The sequence below is a fragment of the Kogia breviceps genome, chromosome 2 (genome assembly GCF_026419965.1).
Source record: "Kogia breviceps isolate mKogBre1 chromosome 2, mKogBre1 haplotype 1, whole genome shotgun sequence".
NCBI lineage: Eukaryota > Metazoa > Chordata > Mammalia > Artiodactyla > Physeteridae > Kogia > Kogia breviceps.
In genome coordinates, this window is record NC_081311.1 from 172841123 (window position 1) to 172862378 (window position 21256).

Here is a 21256-nt window from a genome sequence, read left to right on the forward strand (position 1 = left end):
CAGAGGTCCTCTCAAGTTGTTTATAAGACACCATTATTGTATGCTGAAGGATAATCTGATGTATGACAAAGCAGAAGATAAGAGGAAGTCAGAGGGGAAAGGGGTCACTGGGTTGGGTTTTCAGAGCTGTACAGAGCTGAACAGAGGAGGGTGAACAAGATTTGGCAACATACAAAGGGAGACCATATATGATCTGAAAATTGTTTCCCCCAGGTTTTTGAGATGGAACGATATTGATGGAGGTACATGTGATAAATTTTGCTATCTGAATTTTAAAAGGGAAAACAGCCAGGAGAATTATCCTTTGCTGAGAATGTTAATGTTGCAAGTAAATAACTTTCTAACATTTACTGTGAAATCTTGTGTATGTGACACTGCGGCATACGTTGCAAATTGACGCATTCTACTCCATTCCAAGCCTTATCTTTTTTATGTCATGGCGCACAAAGAAAATGACAGCTTTCATAACACTAAGTGGGAGTGTATTTTGGTGTCTATTTGGAGCTGAGTAGAAAAAAATATATTTTCTTTATATGATGTAATAAGAGCTAAAATCAGTAAAATTCTAAGTATTAAGGAAGATTTTAAATATTGACTTTGTGTTAAATTCCCAAACACATTAATTTTTTCCAAATTCCTTAATGAGAAGCTTGATCTTGCTTTCTAGACATAACCATTAAATATCAAGTTGTATGCTTGAAATGGCTATATGCAATTCTTGATCAAAATATTTTTTCAAATTCTTGTCGTCATTGGCAGGAAGCTTTACATAAGTAACCGATGGAACAATTTTAAACTATTTTAAAAACCATTCAATGTAATGAGGTGGATAGACCTGGAGTCTGTCATACAGAGTGAAGTAAGTCAGAAGGAGAAAAACAAATACCGTATGCTAACACATATATATGGAATCTAAGAAAAAAAACTGTCATGAAGAGATTAGTGGTAGGACGGGAATAAAACACAGACCTACTAGAGCATGGACTTGAGGATTATGGGGAGGGGGAAGGGTAAGCTGTGACGAAGTGAGAGAGTGGCAGGGACAAATACACACTACCAAATGTAAAATAGATAGCTAGTGGGAAGCAGCCGCATAGCACAGGGAGTTCACCTCTGTGCTTTGTGACCATCTAGAGGGGTGGGATAGGGAGGGTGGGAGGGAGGGAGACGCAAGAGGGAAGAGATATGGGAACATATGTATATGTATAACTGATTCACTTTGTTGTAAAGGAGAAACTAACACACTATTGTAAAACAGTTATACTCAAAGATGTTAAAAAATAATAATAATAATAAAAACTAAAAAAAAACATTCAAAAATTAAAAATTATGTTTAGAGCCCAACAGCTTTCTTGTTCTGTCATTGACAAATGTGATGTTGATATTTTTTGTGATAATACAAGTGGATCTCAAATGCAATTGAATTTTTTCATATCAAGTATTTACAAATAACAGTGAAGTCCTAATTTATAGAGTGTGTGTGTGTGTGTGTGTGTGTGTGTGTGTGTGTGTGTTGACAGAGCAGTCACCCTGCAACTAGCAAATAGACCTAAGTAAACATAAGACAGAGTTTTGAGGCATCTACCTGGAGCTGTACTTACGAGGAGCTGGCCTTTCCCAAACCCTGACTGCACCTTACCATGAAATGACCCAGCAGCTAGTGTGTTTCTTGTCCATGATGGTCAGCGGCTCACTCAGCAGCAGGCTTCTTTTTTTTTTTCTTTTTTTGTGGTACGGGGGCCTCTCATTGTTGTGGCCTCTCCCGTTGCGGAGCATAGGCTCCGGACGCGCAGGCTCAGCAGCCATGGCTCACGGGCCCAGCCGCTCTGCGTCATGTGGGATCTTCCCGGACCGGGGCATGAACCCGTGTCCCCTGCATCGGCAGGCGGACTCTCAACCACTGCGCCACGAGGGAAGCCCAGCAGCAGGCTTCTTAGAAGCTGTCTGGGTGACTGGATGCATTCTCAGCTTCACACAGCATCACAGCAGAGCAGCGAGGGCCTGATACCTCCCATATTATTTATCCGTAGGCTCTGAGGAGTGAACCATCAGACCCCACACTGTTCAGGCTACCTTCTAGGGAGCATTAGGTGAGGAGGTTACTGGCCAGGAGGCCTTTGGCTGTCCATCCCTTTGTGGCTACCCAGAAGGCTGAGGAATTAGATACCTCTTGTTACAAGACACACTTGTAACCCATTTGTGGCACATGTGTGTGCTAGGCTCACTGGTGGGCCCAGAAAACTAAAATCTGTACATTTCCCGAATTCCCTTACAGCTTGAATTCCAGATGTGACCTAACTTCCCCCAAACAGATGTGCCTGTTTGAGATTAAGAAAGCCAGATGAATGGAGGTCGTATTTCTGCTATTTCTGCCAACAGTCAGGTACATTGGATTTTTCTGGAATAGCAATAGCAGAGGTCCCAGGGTTTGGTGCAGCAGGATATGGGGCTTCTGTTTTGCTGGGGGCAGTGTCGCTAAGGTAATACGGATCTAGAGCTAGCAACGAGGCAGCATGGTCCTGATTGCCTAGCTTCTGGGCTGTGAGCAGAGATAGCAGCTCTTCTGGACAGCCAGTTCTGTGGTGGTGTTCTCAGAGGGATTCCTGGAAGTCAGGTTGAAGGCTGCTGCTTCAGCCCTTCCAGTCATCTTGTACGCAGAAGGGGGCTTCTGTGAATGCCCAGAAGTTGACAACTAAGTGCACTGTGTTTGAAATAGAGAGGTTTCTGTTATCAGCAATAAACACTGATAAAGATACCATAATATATTACAGTATATACATATATATACATTCTATATATACATACCCATATATACTACAGTATATATGTGTGTGTATAGAATGTGTATATATGTATTATAGTATATGTACACACACATAATAGGATACCTTTCTTTAAAACTTCCTGAATTCTCTAAAGAATTTCAGTCAAGGTAAGACATATACCACGTGACTAAGACCCACTAGAAATATCCACATATACTGTCAGTTGGTTTTACAGGTACCTCACCCTCAGGAGGTTTCTCTAGGCAGCAATAAAATTTCACTGGCAGGTGAATGGCAAAATCAGCCCACCTGCCTTTATTTTCTACTTTTTCTCCTTGTACCCAATTATCCCCATACTTCCCGATTTTGCAACTCTGCAAATCTGCTAGTTCCATCTTGGGCAATTTCTTTACATTAGGACCCACAATCCTGAAAAAGAGAAAGGAGAATAGCATCAAACTTTTGCCCAATTGTCTCAGGAAATTCCTTCCTATTTTACTAAAAAAAAAAAATACAGTAGAGGGAGAAAGACATGGAATTTACTAAATAGATAAAGACTTTTGTCATGACTTTTAAATTAGACAAAAAGGCAAATGCTATCATATTTTAGGACCTTTGAAGTGCTTCAGTGTCACACTCATCAGAACATAGTCCATCTACCTGATTAAATGCTAGTCTGGAAGAAAATCAATTAAAGATAATTGAAATGGAAGGGCAATGCCCTCTTCGCCAGCTTGAGGTTCACATAACGTTGCATCCACTGCTGTCGCTCCTGCTACTGCAGGCGGTAGTTCAAACGGGGTCCTGCACAGCCCAGTCCACAGGGTGTGCCCCTGCTGTACCTGCTCTGTACTCTGCTGCCTCCGTGCAGAGCTCCGCACAGGGCACCGTGTTTTAAGAGCGCACGATCCGGGCTCCCTCCAAGTTTTCCTTAGGGTGCGCTATGATCCACAGCCATTTTTCTCAAAGCACTCTCCCAGGCTGGGGTAGTAAAATCAGAACAAGTTTTCCAGTCTTAGCCTCCTATTTTGCCCAATAACATATCTTGGGTGATCTTGGGTAAACATGTAGCTTTAAGGAAAAACAGAGGCAACCAAAGAAATGCTGGTCACACTTTTGAGAATTTACTTGCCCATTTACAAAGAGGCTGTACTATATGCTTTTCTAAGCCACAGTATCTCACATGGCAGTCTTTGTCTTAGAAATACAAACCAAGCAAGACATTTCTTAAACTCACTCTGTCTTAGAAATACAAACCAAGCAAGACATTTCTCAAACTCATGTAAACTGTGATTTTACTGTCAATCTGGGTATTTTAATTTTTTAAAAAATCGTGGTAAAATACACATAAAATTTACCATCTGTCAACCATTTTTAAGTGTACAGCTCAATGGCATTGTCTATTCATATTATTCTGCAGTCATCACCACCATCGATCTCTAGAACTCCATTCACCTTGTAAAACTGAAACTGTACCCATTAAACAATAACTCACATTGCCCCTTTCTCTAGCCGCTGGCAATCACCATTTACTTTGTCTCTATGAATTTAATTACTCTAGGTACCGCCTGTAAGTGGATTCATACAATATTTGTCCTTTTGTGTGATGGCTTATTTCATTTAGCATCATGTCCACCATGTTCATTCATGTTGGAGCATGTATCAGAATCTCCTTCCTTTTTTCTTAAATTCTTTTTTTTTTTTTTTTTTTTTTTTTTTTGCGGTACGCGGGCCTCTTACTGTTGTGGCCTCTCCCGTTGCAGAGCACAGGCTCCAGACGCGCAGGCTCAGCGACCATGGCTCACAGGCCTAGCCGCTCCGCGGCATGTGGGATCTTCCTGGACCGGGGCACGAACCCGTGTCCCCTGCATGAGCAGGCGGATGCTCAACCACTGCGCCACCAGGGAAGCCCCATCTCCTTCCTTTTTAAGGCTAAATAATATCCTATTGTATGTACATACCACATTTTGTTTATTCATCCATCCATGAACACTTGGGTTGCTTCTACTTTTTGTATCAATGTGTTGTGTTTTTTTCCCCCCAAGAAACTTGTTATTCTCTTGAGTGTTAAACTGTTTTAAATGTTGGTTTCTTATTTCTAGAGCATTTTCTTATCCCAAAGATTACACATCTCTGTATCTATCTATCTATTATCTACCATCTCTCCTAAGAATCTTTTGTTGTTTATTTTTAAATTAAGTACATGTTACTGTATTATATTTTGTGCATCTTCATATTCTTTTACCGGGGACTTAATTTTTGGAAATAGTAAAAAGCCACAGAGGGCAAATTTGATGAATTGAGGGTGGGTGATTAGGTAATAATAGTAATGACTACTATATGCCAGGCACTGTACTAGCATTTCACACCCATAGTCTCTTTCAGTCCTTATCACCACCCTGTTTGATGGCTATTAATAAATATTAATATTCATTTTATAGATGAGGAAACTGATGCTCAGGGACTTTAAGCTTTAAATGCCTTTCCCAGGAGTGCACAATTAGAAAAAAGACAGAGCTGGATCTGCAACCCCAGTCCTTCTGAACCCAAAGCTCATACATATATCATTACACTATTATTTTCTAAAACTTTCCTGATGATTACAATCACTTGCATACTTGATGAAAATACAAATTCCTGGGCCCTAGCCCAGATATACTTAATCAAAATCTGCAGAGGAGGGGTCTGAGAGAAATCACATCACTTGACCATGGTATCTCCACCGTATTTTTGTTAAACATGTGATAAACATTTAAGGCAAAGAGATTGTGTCATGCAGCTCACAGCTCTGAGGCACTTCCCACAACAGGTACTCAAAATGTTATGACCGTTAGTTATTGGAATGATAATACAGGCTTCAAAGTGACTTCTTTGGAAAGCATATTTGAATGTTCTGCTTTATTGTCATTAAAATGAACAGCGTCACTGCTGTGTAGGCACAAATCATGGTATTTTATTGTGGAAAGAGTAAGACAGCCCTGATCTGGGATTCTGGGTAAGTCTTTTACTTCTCAGAGCCTTGGTTTCTTCATCTGTAAAATGGGGATGCTAATACCCAGTTTGAAGGACTATTGTATATATTAGAAATAAATATATATATACCCTGTCATGTAGCAGATGCTTAATTGGTGGTTCTTATAATAATAAATAATATTTATTTAATTATATTAGAATATAAAATATTAACTATATTTTATAATATGAATTGATAATATTTATATATAAAATATGTAACCGTTATATATTTTATATGTAATAAATATATTACATAATATAAAACATATTCTGTTATATATAATAATATAACATAATATATTATTATAATATATTAATATAATATAGCATTATATTAATAACAATATTTTAATATAGCAAATTTTCTATAGTGACTGTAAATGTGAACAGCAACCCTTGGCAGTGATCCTTATGTAATGAGCTAGTCAACCAGGGTTTCCAGCTGAATTAAGTCTGGAGCTGAAATCTTGAAAAATATGTGCAGAGAAGCTTCTATACCTATCTCATGTATATATGGGGGGGGCAGGGTGCTGCGATATTTTAGAAGAAATGTTATAGTGGAAATAGTAAGAAATGAATAAAAATGTCCCCTAGGTGGTGCTGCATCATCGTGAAAATGCAAGTCGGAAACGATATTTTTAGAGGTGACTTTCTTCTCGTCTGAATTTCAAATAAGAGCAGGACAGCTCCCTGAGACGTCTGGGAAAAAAATGACCAGGAAGAAAGAGTCTAAAAGGATTGAATATACAGTACTCTTGCTGGTGAGGCCCCACCAGGCGTTGGGTTTGCTGTAGTTGGAAACAGGAAGCGGGGTCAGGCCAACTTTTATTCATTCGGTGTTGGAGCCCTGGCTGATTTTGACAGATCGAGAACCATTTATAACTCTGCTTTGGGGGATAGTTTAGCCTGGGATGTAGTGCTTGCCCCCCCGGGGACTAAGTTTGGGATTTGAGGGATGTGAGGACCCCTGGAATATTCAGATAGAATACGCTAATGAATGTTAACAAGAATAGCCCTTTACTGTTTTGCATCACTGTGCATTTCTCAGCTGCACTCGTCCTTTCCAACCTCAATTTCTGGGGAACCTATTTTTCTTTCGGCATCAGAAGCGATAGCATCTGGGAAGTGAATCTGATGAATTCTGTCTGGCAACCAACATCTTTCAGACTGCCAGATCCTGGGGGAGGAAACTGAGGTGCTCAGAAGTTGGTTCAGGGCCAGAAATACCTGTCCTTGAGGTCCCAGTGATGGGGGAAGGAGACTGGCCAAATGTGATGCAGAGCTTCTGAAACTCCACTTCCTGAGATCTTTTCCATTTCGGCAAAATGTGACTTTGGTTTCCAAGGGAAAGAGTTCACGTGTATTAAAATGTCTCAATTGCTGAAGTTGCTCTGTGTCCCCCACTAAAGCCTTCTGCCTTCAATCCCCATCTCCCAACACATTTTCACATGTGGTGTCTTTGGAAGGTAACCATAGCAACTAAGCTTATTCAGAAATGACTGAACCTAGGCAATAAAGGGAGAGGTAACCCCGTGGTATCTTTTACTGGAAACTCACAGGACACTGTTGATTCTAATAATTGTATAGGCTGAGTACTCTTATCTATGAACATGGCACTGTATGACTGTAAGACACTGATTCTTGCAACCATGCTATGTAGTAGTCATTATTATCCTTTTAAACAGTTGAGAAGACTGGATCACAGAGATTTTTGATGACTGTCCAACTAGCTGTTGTACAGCTAGTTAGATCTGCTGGACGCTGAAATCAAAGGGCTTCCTATATGATGTAAATGCACTGCCTTCTAAGGAAAGATAGAGAGGTCTTTTATTGTCCATTTTGCAGATGGTAAGAATGAGTCACAGAGGCATGGAAATTGTTCAAGGCAGCAGCAGAGCTGCAGGACCTCAGTCCCCATCCCACCAACACCTTTCTGTTGTATACAGCTTTAGAAGGCTCCCCGGATGATCTCATCTGATGCCCACAGTTGGTCTTTGTGATTGTTTTATCTACTTACAGATGAGGGAATTGAGACATTGAGAGGTTAAATGACATTCCCCAAGGTCACAATTACTATATTGAAGAAAAGAAACCAAATCCATCTCTCATTTCATGCTACCTTCCTAGATTTGGTGCTTTAAAAATATTTCATCCATCCACCTATTCATCCATTTCATAAGAATTTATGAATGTATTAGGCACCATATATTATGTGTGGTTGACAAGGTTTTCAGGATTAAGTTTAATTCATCAGTGATGAATCTTACTATACTATATATAATGGGACCATCTTTGACTTGCGTGTTGTGGAAATACTATTTATCAGTATAAACTTTTATATGCAGGAATTATATATTCTAATTAATCTAAAAAATACATGCTATATATGCTATAGATATGATATCATAAGTTTATCTCTATAAATTGCTTAAAATGACCACAGGGAAGGATGCTATGCTTAACATTTTTAGTTAAGTCAAAGGCTGATATAGTCTCAAAAGCAACATGATCTGTAATCTGAGGTAGAGCTACCTGCCATGCGGGGAGCCCAGAGTGTGGAGAGGAAGCGGGGTCGGGGCGGGGCGGGGCGGGGGGCGGATGGTCCCTGTCCTGGAGGGCTCATCTGCTGGCTTGGACCCATTGTTTACTCAGTGAGGTAGAGCCACGACTCAGAGTGACACTCAGAAACCTTGACTCAGAATTCTTTTGAGAGCTTGATGTGAGTTCTTTGGACATTGTGGGGCTTGGAGATAGGATCCTGACTCTTGCCTGGAACATTCCAAAGGCAGGAGGTTGCCTGGAGTTGCTTGATGGCAGAGCAAAAGAAAAGAGCAGCAGGAGAGGGCTATAGGTTTCCAGGCTTCAGTGGGGAGGGGGAAGGCACGGATGCATAACCTTTTCCATGGATTAAGCAGATGCCAAGAAAGATGGCAGGATTGAGTCACCCTGAAAAGCAGCACCCTAGAGGACTTCCTGCCGAGGCACAGCAAACCCAGCAAAAACAGGCCATGTGAGTGAGGTCTTCACGGCCAGCTTGAGAGCGCGTTGTGAGGGTCAGGGCAGTGACGCTGTGGTGTCAGAGGGCTGCAGACAACGGAAAGGGGGGTATTGGTGGTCGGGTGTCTCTTAAGAACCCCCCAACGTGGAGGAACCAGCGTTTGTGCACCTAACACACAGAAAAGGCATCTTCACAGAACACAAGGTCACGGGTTAATATTAAGACTTGCCCCTGTACCTCTTGTCTCTCTTTTCCGTCCTGACCCTGCAGGAGCCAGAGGCAGCACAGTGAGGGGGGCAGGAGTGAAGGAAAGGACAAATGGACAAACAGCAAAAGAAGAGATGCTGCTCCTTAAATTGGGAACCTTTAAGGAGGGAACCTTAAATTGGGTGAGAGATTAGTATTTTGAGGATCAATCAGTAGATGGACTTTTTAATACCTGAAAAGGAGACTATTCTAATATTCAAGTGTGGCCCCAAATGCCCCACTATCTGCTTGAGATCTCCTTACTGGGGGAGGAAAGAAACCTGGCAGAGCCGGCGTGATGGGTAAGGGATGGGAGAAAATTGAGCTGTATCCAGTCTAAGTACTGATCAAGCCCGTAGGCTGGTTCCCTTCATAAAAGCCTTCCAAGTGCATGAAATATTTTCAGAGGAACCACTGGCTTTCCTTCCCTTGCTCCTTCACTCCCAGCAGCTAGGATCTTTCTAGAATTCATATCCTATGTGTGTTTTTTTTTTTTCTCTCTTAACTTCTGGTTAAAGAAGCATCCCTCACCCTCTTCTGCTTGGTTTCACGTTTTTCACTTTAGAGTTAACACCAAGGAGAGAGAATACTTTTTCCATAAATTGCAGGCAACAGCTGCTAACTCCCTCTAGGTGACTTTGTTGGGCCTTCAGGGTGAGGGACTCTGAAGGGAATAAACACTACAATTAGAAAAAATTATTTATTGCAATAAAATATCCTCTACTGTTGCTTATAATAGCATATCACTTTATGCGGTACAAGGCCCAAACAAGAGGAATTCATCTGCAATTATTTATGCTCGCTAGGGAAAGGATTTTTTTGGTTATTGTTTTATTCACGATTAACCTGCTCTGTAATGATAAGGTTATAATGATAACAACATGACAGATGAAAATGTTTGGGGTGTAAATTTCAGGCAAGATGCTAATGCTAGAACTTGAAAGTTTCAGAGGCAGGGAGCTGTGTGTGTGTGTGTGTGTGTGTGTGTGTGTGTGTGTGTGTGTGTGTGTGTGTGTACGCTTCTTGGGGGAAAGGGGGGGAAGAAGGGGATAAGATTACCCTGAATACATGACTATGGATGGGGCAGGAGTGACCCAGGTGCTCCTCTTCTGTCTTCCAAAGGCTGCTTTGCATTCAAGGTCAGGAGTGCTTAAGGCTCCCACAAGCCTTTTCCTTCCTTTAATCCCTCACACAGAATGAAAATTAATCATTACCAGAGCTACAATGATCATTCCTGCTTGTGAAAATCCACATGTAATTGTTTCAGAGAGGCCGTAGTTCTCTCTCAGAAGTTCCAGAAAATTCTAGCTTCTCCAGGGCTGACCTTGAGTCATCAACACCCCTGTTCCCACATTCTCAACTCTGGAAGAGTGTTTGGTTCCATGACTTATATGACTTTCCCAAGGTTTCTGGGCCTGGTCCAGCAAACAGAAAATGTATGCCCTCCACTTGAGGAAGCAAATTCTTTTGAATATCTTCAGTCATGGCAAATCTTCAAATCTTAATCCTTTGCATTTGGCTGTGGTTTTCATAAATGGTTAAAAGTACCTCACAGCTAACATTGGTGAATGAGGTTGATAAAACTGAATTAAACTCTTTTTGGTCAAATGTAAGCATAAAGAGATAATCTCCTCCTAAGATATAAACTCTAGCTCTGGAAGCAATTCTGAAAGGAAAATGCACCAGATATTTTGAATGATGGCAGCATCATGGGAAAGAGTATAGGGTGAGTCTCCCAGGGAAACTATTTTAAGCCCAGACCCACATATATATCAAGTATAATAATAGCCACTGTCTCTTCACATTTTTCTCAAAGGTTAATTAAATTAAAGCCTCCAGCATTGAGTTATATATTATTATGCCCATTTCACAGATGAAGAACCCTAGATTTGATTCCAGAGCCATATATGACACATTACATAACTTTGTACCAATCAAACAAAAGGCAAGTCATTTTCAAACAAATGTCTCTCATTTTATACTAGGATTTGAAGATACCAATTCATTATCATGGGGAATTTTTTTTCACTTTTGAATGAATTTTATCACGGTTTGAAAAGACCCTCTCCCCGCCCTTTTTTCCTTTTCTTGTATTTTGAACTGTAGGGAGGCAGGGTGGGAGTGGGAGGAAAGGCCACTGGACTGAGGATCAAGAGGCCTGGGTTCCAGCCTCCAGCTCCATCGTCAGACTTCTCTGGGGCTTGGGTTCCTTGTCTGTATGACAAGGAGGTCAGATAGAACATCTCTAAGACGTGCAGCTCTCTCTTCTTTACAAATCATTAGCATAAGCCCAGACTTCCAATTCCAGCTTTTGGTCCAAGGACCTCCCCATTGTCTCCAGCCATGATTTAAGCTCCTAGAAGAGCTCGCTGTCATCTAGGACTAAGAATACGCAATGCTTCGTAAATCAAATTCAACTTTCAACTGCACTGCAAACAAAAAGTTGTACACAGTTGAAATGTTGGCGAATGGGACTTAAGGAGCTCCATGTGCCTGACCTCTGGGGACAAATGATTTGGGGAACTGTAGCTGGAACTGGAAGAGTCTAAGGGCATCAGCATCTGGTGTGAGTTACTCAGAGTGAAGGGAATCGACCACATTTTTGTATGATTGCCAAGCTTGGGAAGGTAGAAATACTGTGTAATCGGTGTGCTCACCTGCTGAGATCACGCTGACAGATTTCCAAACTTGTCCTCATTTCCCAGGACTTCCTTCCTGCAGCTCTCCCAGGCTTCTTGTGCCCCTGAGGCCCTGGGGGTTTAGGTCTACCCAGGCTCTCTTGTTGGATAGGTCAGTGATCACTCATTGCCTCCCCATTTGTGATTAACCTTTGCCATTTCTGTGTTCCCCTAACCCTTAGATGCAGTTAGGGTGAGAAAGAAGGGGTGTATTATTGCCCTCCATACATTGGAGAGCTCTTCATGAGTGAAAATATATCTGATTAGTCCCTTCATTTTCCAGAGTAGAGTATAATTGGCTCTCAGTAAGTGTTTATGGAGTGAACAAATGAAAGAATGAACAGAAAGTCCTCGGAAACCAAGCGGAGTCTCAGTCTTTTGAAGCTTCTCCATCATATTTCTCTTGATTATCTTGTTTATGATATATTAGGCTTTCATGCCATACTAACATCCTTTTTGAAGGCTACTGTTCCAGGATAGGAAAACAATGAATGCTCCTCTGACCTTGGGAAGTTTCTATGGAACAGCACAGAAAGGAACAATACCAGTAGACTCGCTTATCTGCACAGAATACCATTGCTCCCTGAGCTCGTGAAGCATGTGGATGGACACTGGTCTTAGAGATGTGCTTTGAATGCAGTCATTTCCTGTGGACAGTCTTGCAAACCAATGGGTATCCCAAATTAGAAACTGGCCAGGCAGTCATTTAGGTCTTCCTTTATAAAATAGGATTTAATTCTGGTTTTTTTGTTCTTACCTTTGTTTCAATTTATCTCCTAAATCCCAAGACACCCAAACCATGAATCAGCACCTATCTTCTTAACATCAGATTCTGAAGATAAAGAATATTCATATTTTGGAGAGTCCTAACATTGGTCATCTGAAATTAAAATTCAGAAGAATTGATAGTAGTATTTTAATAGGATGTGGTAGCTTTTGAATACTTTTTTAATATGATCCTTACAACAGTCTTGTGAAATGGACCAGGCAAAAATGAAAATGCATGTTTTATAGATGCGGAAGCTGAAGCTCAGGGAGTGTGAGTGACTTGTCCAAAGTCACACAGCTGGGGGATTGCCACGCTAATAGCTGAACCCGCTATGATTACGGGGTAATACTACCTCTCATTACAAGGATTTACAAATGAGAAGGTACACACACTGTAGCACAATATTTCTGGCGACCTTTGTAAGTCTTTAACCTTCCAAGGCAAATGATCCATGTTGGGTAACTGGTTACTCATGGAACTTCTCTGAGGCATTTTCATGGTCTAATGAGAGAAGCATCTATGAGAGAAAATGGGGTTGAGAAAGGAAAATAATGAACATCGACCATTCGTTTGGTTAAAGGTTTGACAAAATGTAATGGAAATTACCTGGAGGGAAAAACAGATTGTGAGAGCGTGAGTTTTTCTTTTGTATTGTTTTGTTTTTTAAACTAGGAGTATCCCCTTTCTCCATTCTCAGAGAGGTTTAGACAACACTAAAGACGATCGGGGTTCCATTTAGTTGACTAACTCTTAAGGAAAAGGTGAGGGTGGTAAAGGTGTTAAACACTCAGTTAAAAACAACGGACAATTTAAAATTCGGTAAATTGGGTGTTCCCTGTTTAGCCTGCACTTGTTAGAATAATGGAATTTGAGGGTTTAAAACATAGCTTGTTTCAAAATGATGCATGAGTTCCCAAAAACCTTGTTTAACATATTGCTGGAATAGTGCATATGAGATGGTTAAAAATGGAAGTAGAAAAAAAATCCCTAACACCCTTGGAGGAATTTGCAATTCATAAAGTTACTGCCAATTTTGCATTATAGTTGCCATGGTAACCATGCTAGGCTTCTGCTCAAATGTTTCTCAGAAGGGGAAGGAATAGTATATAATAAGCTCTTCAATTGTAATTTTTTTTTATTGTAGTTGAATTAGTGTGTAATTCTTATGTGAGTATTTTAGTAATCCATGAACATGCACTCTAGTTATGGTTCTGATTTCCTATCTCTGTATGTTTAAGCAATGTATGAAAAGTTGCTGGCTACTAGCAACACTTGGTAATTTATTATTAAAATATTGACAAAAAGCATTATCCACAGTAATTAATTATAAAAGTCAAAACAGGAAGGATTTTTTTTTTTTTTTTTTTTTTGTGGTACGCGGGCCTCTCACTGTTGTGGCCTCTCCCGTTGCGGAGCACAGGCTCCGGACGCGCAGGTTCACCGGCCATGGCTCACGGGCCCAGCCGCTCGGCGGCATGTGGGATCCTCCCGGACCGGGGCACGAACCCATGACCCCTGCATCAGCAGGCGGATTCTCAACCACTGCGCCACCAGGGAAGCCCAAAACAGGAAGGAATTTCAAATCTGACTACAGTAAATTTCCCAGACCAAAGCATCAGCTTGCTTATTGATTCAAAGTGCTCTCAGCCACGCTCTTAGGCTACATTCACAAGTCACCCCGTGCCTCCTCTACCCTTTTCCTCAGAGGAGTCCTACATAGTGAAAAAATGAGGACCAAGTAGACCAAAATAATACTTTCATTTGGCCATTTGGATAGGGAGCTATTTTTAAATGGTAGCTGACTTTTTTGTGTGTGTGCTTTGTTCAGCTTCCATGGAGCCCGTCTGACAGCTGAGGCGGAGCTGTGCATGTCTGGACATGGAGCTGAGGTCCTTTAGGGTTTAATTTCACATGGGTTAGCGTCACATAGAGAAGAACTATGGGCTTTGGAGTCAAACACCCCTGGATTGCACTCCAGCTCTGCATTTTACTAGCTGAGGCCTTAGGCGAGTCACTTAACATCTGGAACCTCAGTTTCTTCATTTGTATGAATGAGATGATCATGCCTTTTAGAGTGTTTGGAAGAATTGGAGATAATCGGACGTGATATAGTTTGCACAGTGTATTAGTTGCCTTTTGCTGTTGTAACAAACTACCACAAACTTAGTGGCTTAAACCAACATATATTTATTATCTTATAGTGCTGGAGTTTGTGACAAAAGTCCAAACTAGGTCTTACTGGGATAAAATAAATGTGTCAGCGGGGCTGCCTTCCTTTCTGGGGTCTGTAGAAGAGAATCTGGGGATTTGGGGTTTGTTTTGTGGTTTTGCTTTCTTCAGCTTCTAGAGGCTGCCTGCATTCCTTGGCTCCTGACCTCTTCCTCCATCTTCAAAGCAGGCCATGGCTGGGTGATACTGCTACTTTTCTACCCCCTTCTTCTGCCTCAGGATCTTTGTGATTGCATTGTGCCCACTCAGATAATCTAGGATAATATCCCTATTTTTTTTAAACATCTCTATTGGAGTATAATTGCTTTACAATGGTGTGTTAGTTTCTGCTTTACAACAAAGTGAATCAGTTATACATATACATATATCCCCATATCTCCTCCCTCTTGCGTCTCCCTCCCTCCCACCCTCCCTATCCCATCCCTCTAGGTGGTCACAAACCACCTAGCTGATCTCCCTGTGCTATGCAGCTGCTTCCCAGAGCTATCTATTTTACATTTGGTAGTGTGTATATGTCCATGCCACTCTCTCACTTCGTCACAGCTTACCCTTCCCCCTCCCCATATCCTCAAGTCCATGCTCTAGTAGGTCTGTGTTTTATTGCCGTTCTACCCCTAGGATCTTCATGACATTTTTTTTTTCTTAGATTCCATATATATGTGTTAGCATACGGTATTTGTTTTTCTCCTTCTGACTTACTTCACTCTGTATGACAGACTCCAGGTCCATCCACCTTATTACAAATAACTCAGTTTCATTTCTTTTTATGGCTGAGTAATATTCCATTGTATATATGTACCACATGTTCTTTATCCATTCATCTGTTGATGGACAATTAGGTTGCTTCCATGTCCTGGCTACTGTAAACAGAGCTGCAGTGAACATTGTGGTACATGACTCTTTTTGAATTATGGTTTTCTCAGGGTATATGCCCAGTAGTGGGATTGCTGGGTCGTATGGTAGTTCTATTTGGAGTTTTTTAAGGAACCTCCATACTGTTCTCCATAGTGGCTGTATCAATTTACATTCCCACCAACAGTGCAAGAGTGTTCCCTTTTCTCCACACCCTCTCCAGCATTTATTGTTTCTAGATTTTTTGATGATGGCCATTCTGGCTGGTGTGAGATGATATCTCATTGTAGTTTTGATCTGCATTTCTCTAATGATTAATGATGTTGAGCATTCTTTCATGTGTTTGTTGGCAATCTGTATATCTTCTTTGGAGAAATGTCTATTTAGTTCTTCTGCCCATTTTTGGATTGGGTTGTTTGTTTTTTTGTTATTGAGCTGCATGAGCTGCTTATAAATTTTGGAGATTAATCCTTTGTCACTTGCTTCATTTGCAACTATTTTCTCCCATTCTGAGGGTTGTCTTTTGGTCTTGTTTATGGTAGCCTTTGCTGTGCAAAAGTTTTTAAGTTTCATTAGGTCCCATTTGTTTGTTTTTGTTTTTATTTCCATTTCTCTAGGAGGTGGGTCAAAAAGGATCTTGCTGTGATTTATGTCATAGAGTGTTCTCCCTATGTTAACATCCCTATTTTAACATCAGTTGATTAGCAACCTGAATTCCTTCTACAGCTTTAATTTTCCCTGGCTGCGTAACATAACATATTTAGGATTTCTGAGGATGAGGACATTTTTGGAGGCGGGGTTGGGGATCATTATCCTGCTCACCATACACAATAAGCACAAATAAATGCTAACTATATAATTTCTATCACTATTATTTGTAGTATTAGTAATAGTAGTACTTACCCAGTCTAAAAGAGGGCTCAAACAGGAGTTGATAGAACTGAGAGAGCTATCAAAATCCAGAGCTGCCTGAACCAAATGTTGGGTTGCCTGGAGTTCTTTGTTGCCTCTCTGTTTTCCAACGATCACACTCTAAGGGATTTGGGTGGGTCCTAATAGTTAGAACCCATATCCTGAGAGCCACCACTGGGACTGCATTTCATTTCCCAAGTGTCTTGCTTTTAAGTGTTTTTAATTAAGAGAAGCTTTATTTCATTAGCATGATTTTTAAAAACTGTCTTCTCAAAATGCACTAATTCCTAAAGCCCAAGAGTTCCTTCTCAGGAGAAAAGGCTTCAAGGATCCGGATGAATGTGCCCAAAGATGCCAATGGGAGTTCTTGGTAGTGGTCTTCCTGAAGATGGTATCTCCACACTATAAAGTAATGCAAGTGCCCATTAGCCCTATAAGAAAACAAAGAGGTGAGGGGCTTGTCTGCCCTCTGTCTCCACTGCAAACAGAATAAAAGAGACTAATCTTATGCGTAGGGTGTTGATTAGTAAGAAGGAAAGCATTCTGACCAATGTTCTGCCCCAGAACACTGTGACCAAGGAGATGGTGCAGATACCTCTCTGGAGGTCTCATCGGCTTGGGATGGGTTAGGAGTGGCTCTGGGTAATGACAGGCAGATGGCTGAGTGTCCACCCAGTTCCTTTCTTCCTTTATGAGTCAGTGAGTTTCCTCTCTGGCTCTGTCTCTGTCTCTCTCTGTTTCCTAGATGGGGTTTGCATTATTGCTCCCACAGTTTTCTCCAGAGCAATCAAGCGACTTGAAAACGTCTGTTTTCACTGTCTAAAACTGATTTATCCCCCATGAACCAGAGGTGCTCTGGCTTCGTATAGTAGTTTGGGAAAGCAATTTCTTAATGTCACCAGCACTCTTTCTAATTATTCTGTAAGGAAAGCCTTATTTCAACTTCTTTCCTTTCATATCTATATGTGTTCATTCTTATTGCTTTTTTCCCCACCCCCTCACCCTTTTTTGGTCTCTGTTCTTATAATTTGGACTGACTTCTACAACTGTCATTGTTCTGGACTGCTTATTTCTTCCTCCTTTGATTTAGTCAATATATATTCTCAAAATAATTTAATGGCAATTCTTTTATGAGTAAACAACCACCCCTCCAGGTTAATTTTTTTCCAATTTGATTTGCATAAGGAGGAAGTGCTTGAATTCTGCATAAGGCAGGTAGCAAAGGGCAGTCAATGTGATCTAAAAAACCCGGGTGGTTGTCTCTTTTCTCAAGAAATCTACTCATGAGTAAAATAAAAGAACTGTTCTTGTTTACATTTTCCCACAACTTTCTTCCTTAGTTCCTCTGCGTTTCTGTGCTGCTAATTCCTACTATTGATGGTGGAGAGCGGAGGGTTGAAAGAAGAAATTTATGATGTTGTTGATTTACATTTTAGCCAAGTTGACCCTCTTTGGAAATACAAAATATCCGTCCTGTTGCACAATAGGAGGTAATTGTTGTTGGTTTACTGGTTACAAGATAAACAAGAAAGGGGAAGGATATTCCAACTATAAAGTTGTCCTCTCTTCTCCTTGAGAGCAGGGACAGAACCTTGGTCTCTCCAGTGTGCATATTCAATAAGCAGTGGCAATTCAATAAATACGTTGATATTTAAATATATAAAAATGATATTTTAATTTCTATCCAAAGGACTCATTCCATTGACTTTGCTTTTAAAAGCCTCTATTCCCTCCTCCTTTTCCAGCCATTTGGGCAGTTTGCTTTTTTCCATTCTTCTTGAAATACAGCTAGAATTTACTCAAGTTCTACTTTCTAGTCTTATTACATTTGAGCATCTTCACGCTTCCAGTTTCCAAACTTAAGGTGTCAGAGACTAGAGGAATGGACTTGTGTCCATAATCATTATGGTTGAACGTGTAAGACAGTGAGGATATTAGCATGAAATTGCTGCCTCTGGTGTCGGACTAACCTACCTTCTAGTCTTAGCTCTGCCATTTATTAGCGATGTGGGCAAGTTTCTTAACAGGGTGACCGTAACAATCCTCCAAACCAGGGCACTTTTAAGAGTGAAGGAGAGTGTTATCAATAATTATGCCAGGACAAGTGTAAATCAAGACAGTCTTGGCCAAACCTGGATGCATAGTCATCCTACTGGTAGCAGTTTAAGTTCTTTCCTCTGTAAAATGTGTAGGAAAAATATAAGAATTTGAAAAATACCCATCTTATAGGATGTTGTAAGGATTCAATGAGACAATGAATGAAGAGTGCTTACACAGAACCTGGAACATACTAAAAGTCAATAAATGTTAGTTATTGAACTAACTATACATATACAAATTTTCATGTTCCTCAGGCAATCTGGAAAGTTAAATACTATCAATGATTAATATTTATCACTTGTTTACCATATGGAACTCACTAAAAGATTCTGGGTTTATTTCATGGAGCAAGGGTGCTCTTTTCCTCTTTCCTGTAAGTACAATATAGAAGTCTCACCATCCTAACCCCTTGGCTTGGGTGAATAAATTTTTTATTAAATCCATTTCACTAAAATGCTACTTACCGTTCTTGGATTAGATAAAAGGGATACAGAGGAAGGTATAGCAGTTATGAGTTGCAGTTCAGAATTTTCTACTGCAATATAAACACCAATGGAAAAGTTTCCCCTCCATTAAAGGTGCCTGAGTAGAAATCTGCCTAGAAACCCCAGAAAATTTTGCATGGCCTTGTCAGTAGTTAGCTATGGTTCAGGAGTCTTGCAATAAAAGAGCTTATATTTAAGATCAAAGCTACTTCTCTGATGCTTTAGCTTTGTTTAGCAAGAAAATAAGAATTGATGATATTAGAATGTTTTTAATACAACTGTGATAAAAACTCAGCTTAGTTGTATGGAAAGATTTGTGATAACTAAGGAAGGATAGATGCCTTGGAAAGTACTTCTTGTTCATTAGGGAAAGATTCTGAGAGCCTGTCCCCAGAGTTGCTTGATGGATCCAATAAGTGTGTGCTTGTTTCTATTTTTGTAAGATATTATATTGGATCTTGTAGAAATCTCTGGACAAATGTTTTCTTGCTGGCATCATCAAGTTAATAGTTGAATTATTGATGACTAGTCTCTGTTAAGAGCTCCATAAACTAGCTTCATTAATTCATCCATTGATCTGTGCATCTGTTCAACAAATATTCATTGAACCTACTATTATGTGCTAGGGTCAAAAGATTGAAGAAAGCAATATTCAGTCTTTACTTTTATGGTAGATTTGCAAAAATGGATCCAATTCTCCACCCTTCCTTCTTAGCTACATAACTTTATAGTTCCTTTTCACATTGACTCTGATCCCAGCCATGAAATTTGCTTTGGCCAATGAGTTGTTAGTAAGCATAACATAAGCAAGGACTTGAAAGCACTTGTGCAATCAGGCTTGTCCTCATTCTTACCTTCTTCATCACTGTAATAATGTCTTTGCTAGCCTGTTAGAGACACTTGAGACAGAGATGACTTAGCCCAATCATTCCAGCCAAGAACATCCTATACTGGCTGAAAGCAAGCTGACCCCCATACAACAGCACATCTCCCATTATCTGTGAGATTGTCCAGCTGACACCAGAAGAGCCACCCAGTCAAGTTCAGCCAAGATTAGCAGAGCTGCCAAATCAACCATCTCAGAGGCATGAGTAAGAATCGCTTATTGTTGTATGCCATTGAAGTGTGGTGGTTGGTTGTTAGCATTCCTTTGGAAAAGTGAATGACATGGCTTCAAAGACTTTTGTTCTCATATCTTTTCTCCTTGACAACCACACTTCCATTTTCCCTAAGACACGTTGCATAACTGCCCACTTGATGTTCTCACACATTCTACAATAATTTCTTTGCAAGAAAGCAATAGCTGTTTTGAGGTATTTGCTTCCGGTGGGTGCATGCTTCTGAAAGACTTGGATTGAAACTGCAGAGATCTTATGAATGTCTGTAAAACAGAGGAGGAGATTCAGTCACTTATTTGTCATTTTTCAGATGTTTGGATGCTGGCTCTATATCAGGAATGGAGATGGGCACTGGGGAATGGAAGGGAGAAATGTAAATAAGCCTATTTGTGCACACCTCTTGCTCTAATGGAAGACACTCTAGATACTAAGATACTAGATACTAAGATATGTATTAGATTATTCATTCATTCAATAAACACATGTTGAATACCTAGTATAGACAAAACAGTAGGCCAGATGGTGAGATGTTATAAAAAAGCAAGTTCTTAAAGGGTTTATAATCTAGAACAGGACACCAGTTCACAAAATTAATACAAATCAGAAGGAATTAAGGGCTCAAACTGAAGTTCAAAGTATAATTTAAGTGAAGAACAAGGAATAATTAATCCTCATTAGGAAAATCATGGAGTGCCTTAAGGGTACCATGGAATTTGAGCTGGACTTTGAAAAACTCTGATTTATATATACCCAAATACAAATACTTCTATAAAATAAAGAATATTGAGGTGTGACAGAGAGTTTAGATCACTGACTGAAAGATTTGGGAAAGAGAAAGCTGAGGGATGCTACAGAAGAAGACAACCTAGAAAAAATTAGAGTCTAGAGGCCTGAGTGCTCTCCTGAGCAGTTCAATTAATTGGTTATTGCGCGTCATGTTTAAACTGATACAATTTGAATATTTAATACATTTCAGTTATTCATACATGAATACACTTCAGTCTTAATGTAGCAAACAACATGGTGGAAATTCTATCCTTGGAGCGACAGAATCATTAGTCAAAGTGAAGGCGCGGCAGGGGGAGTTTG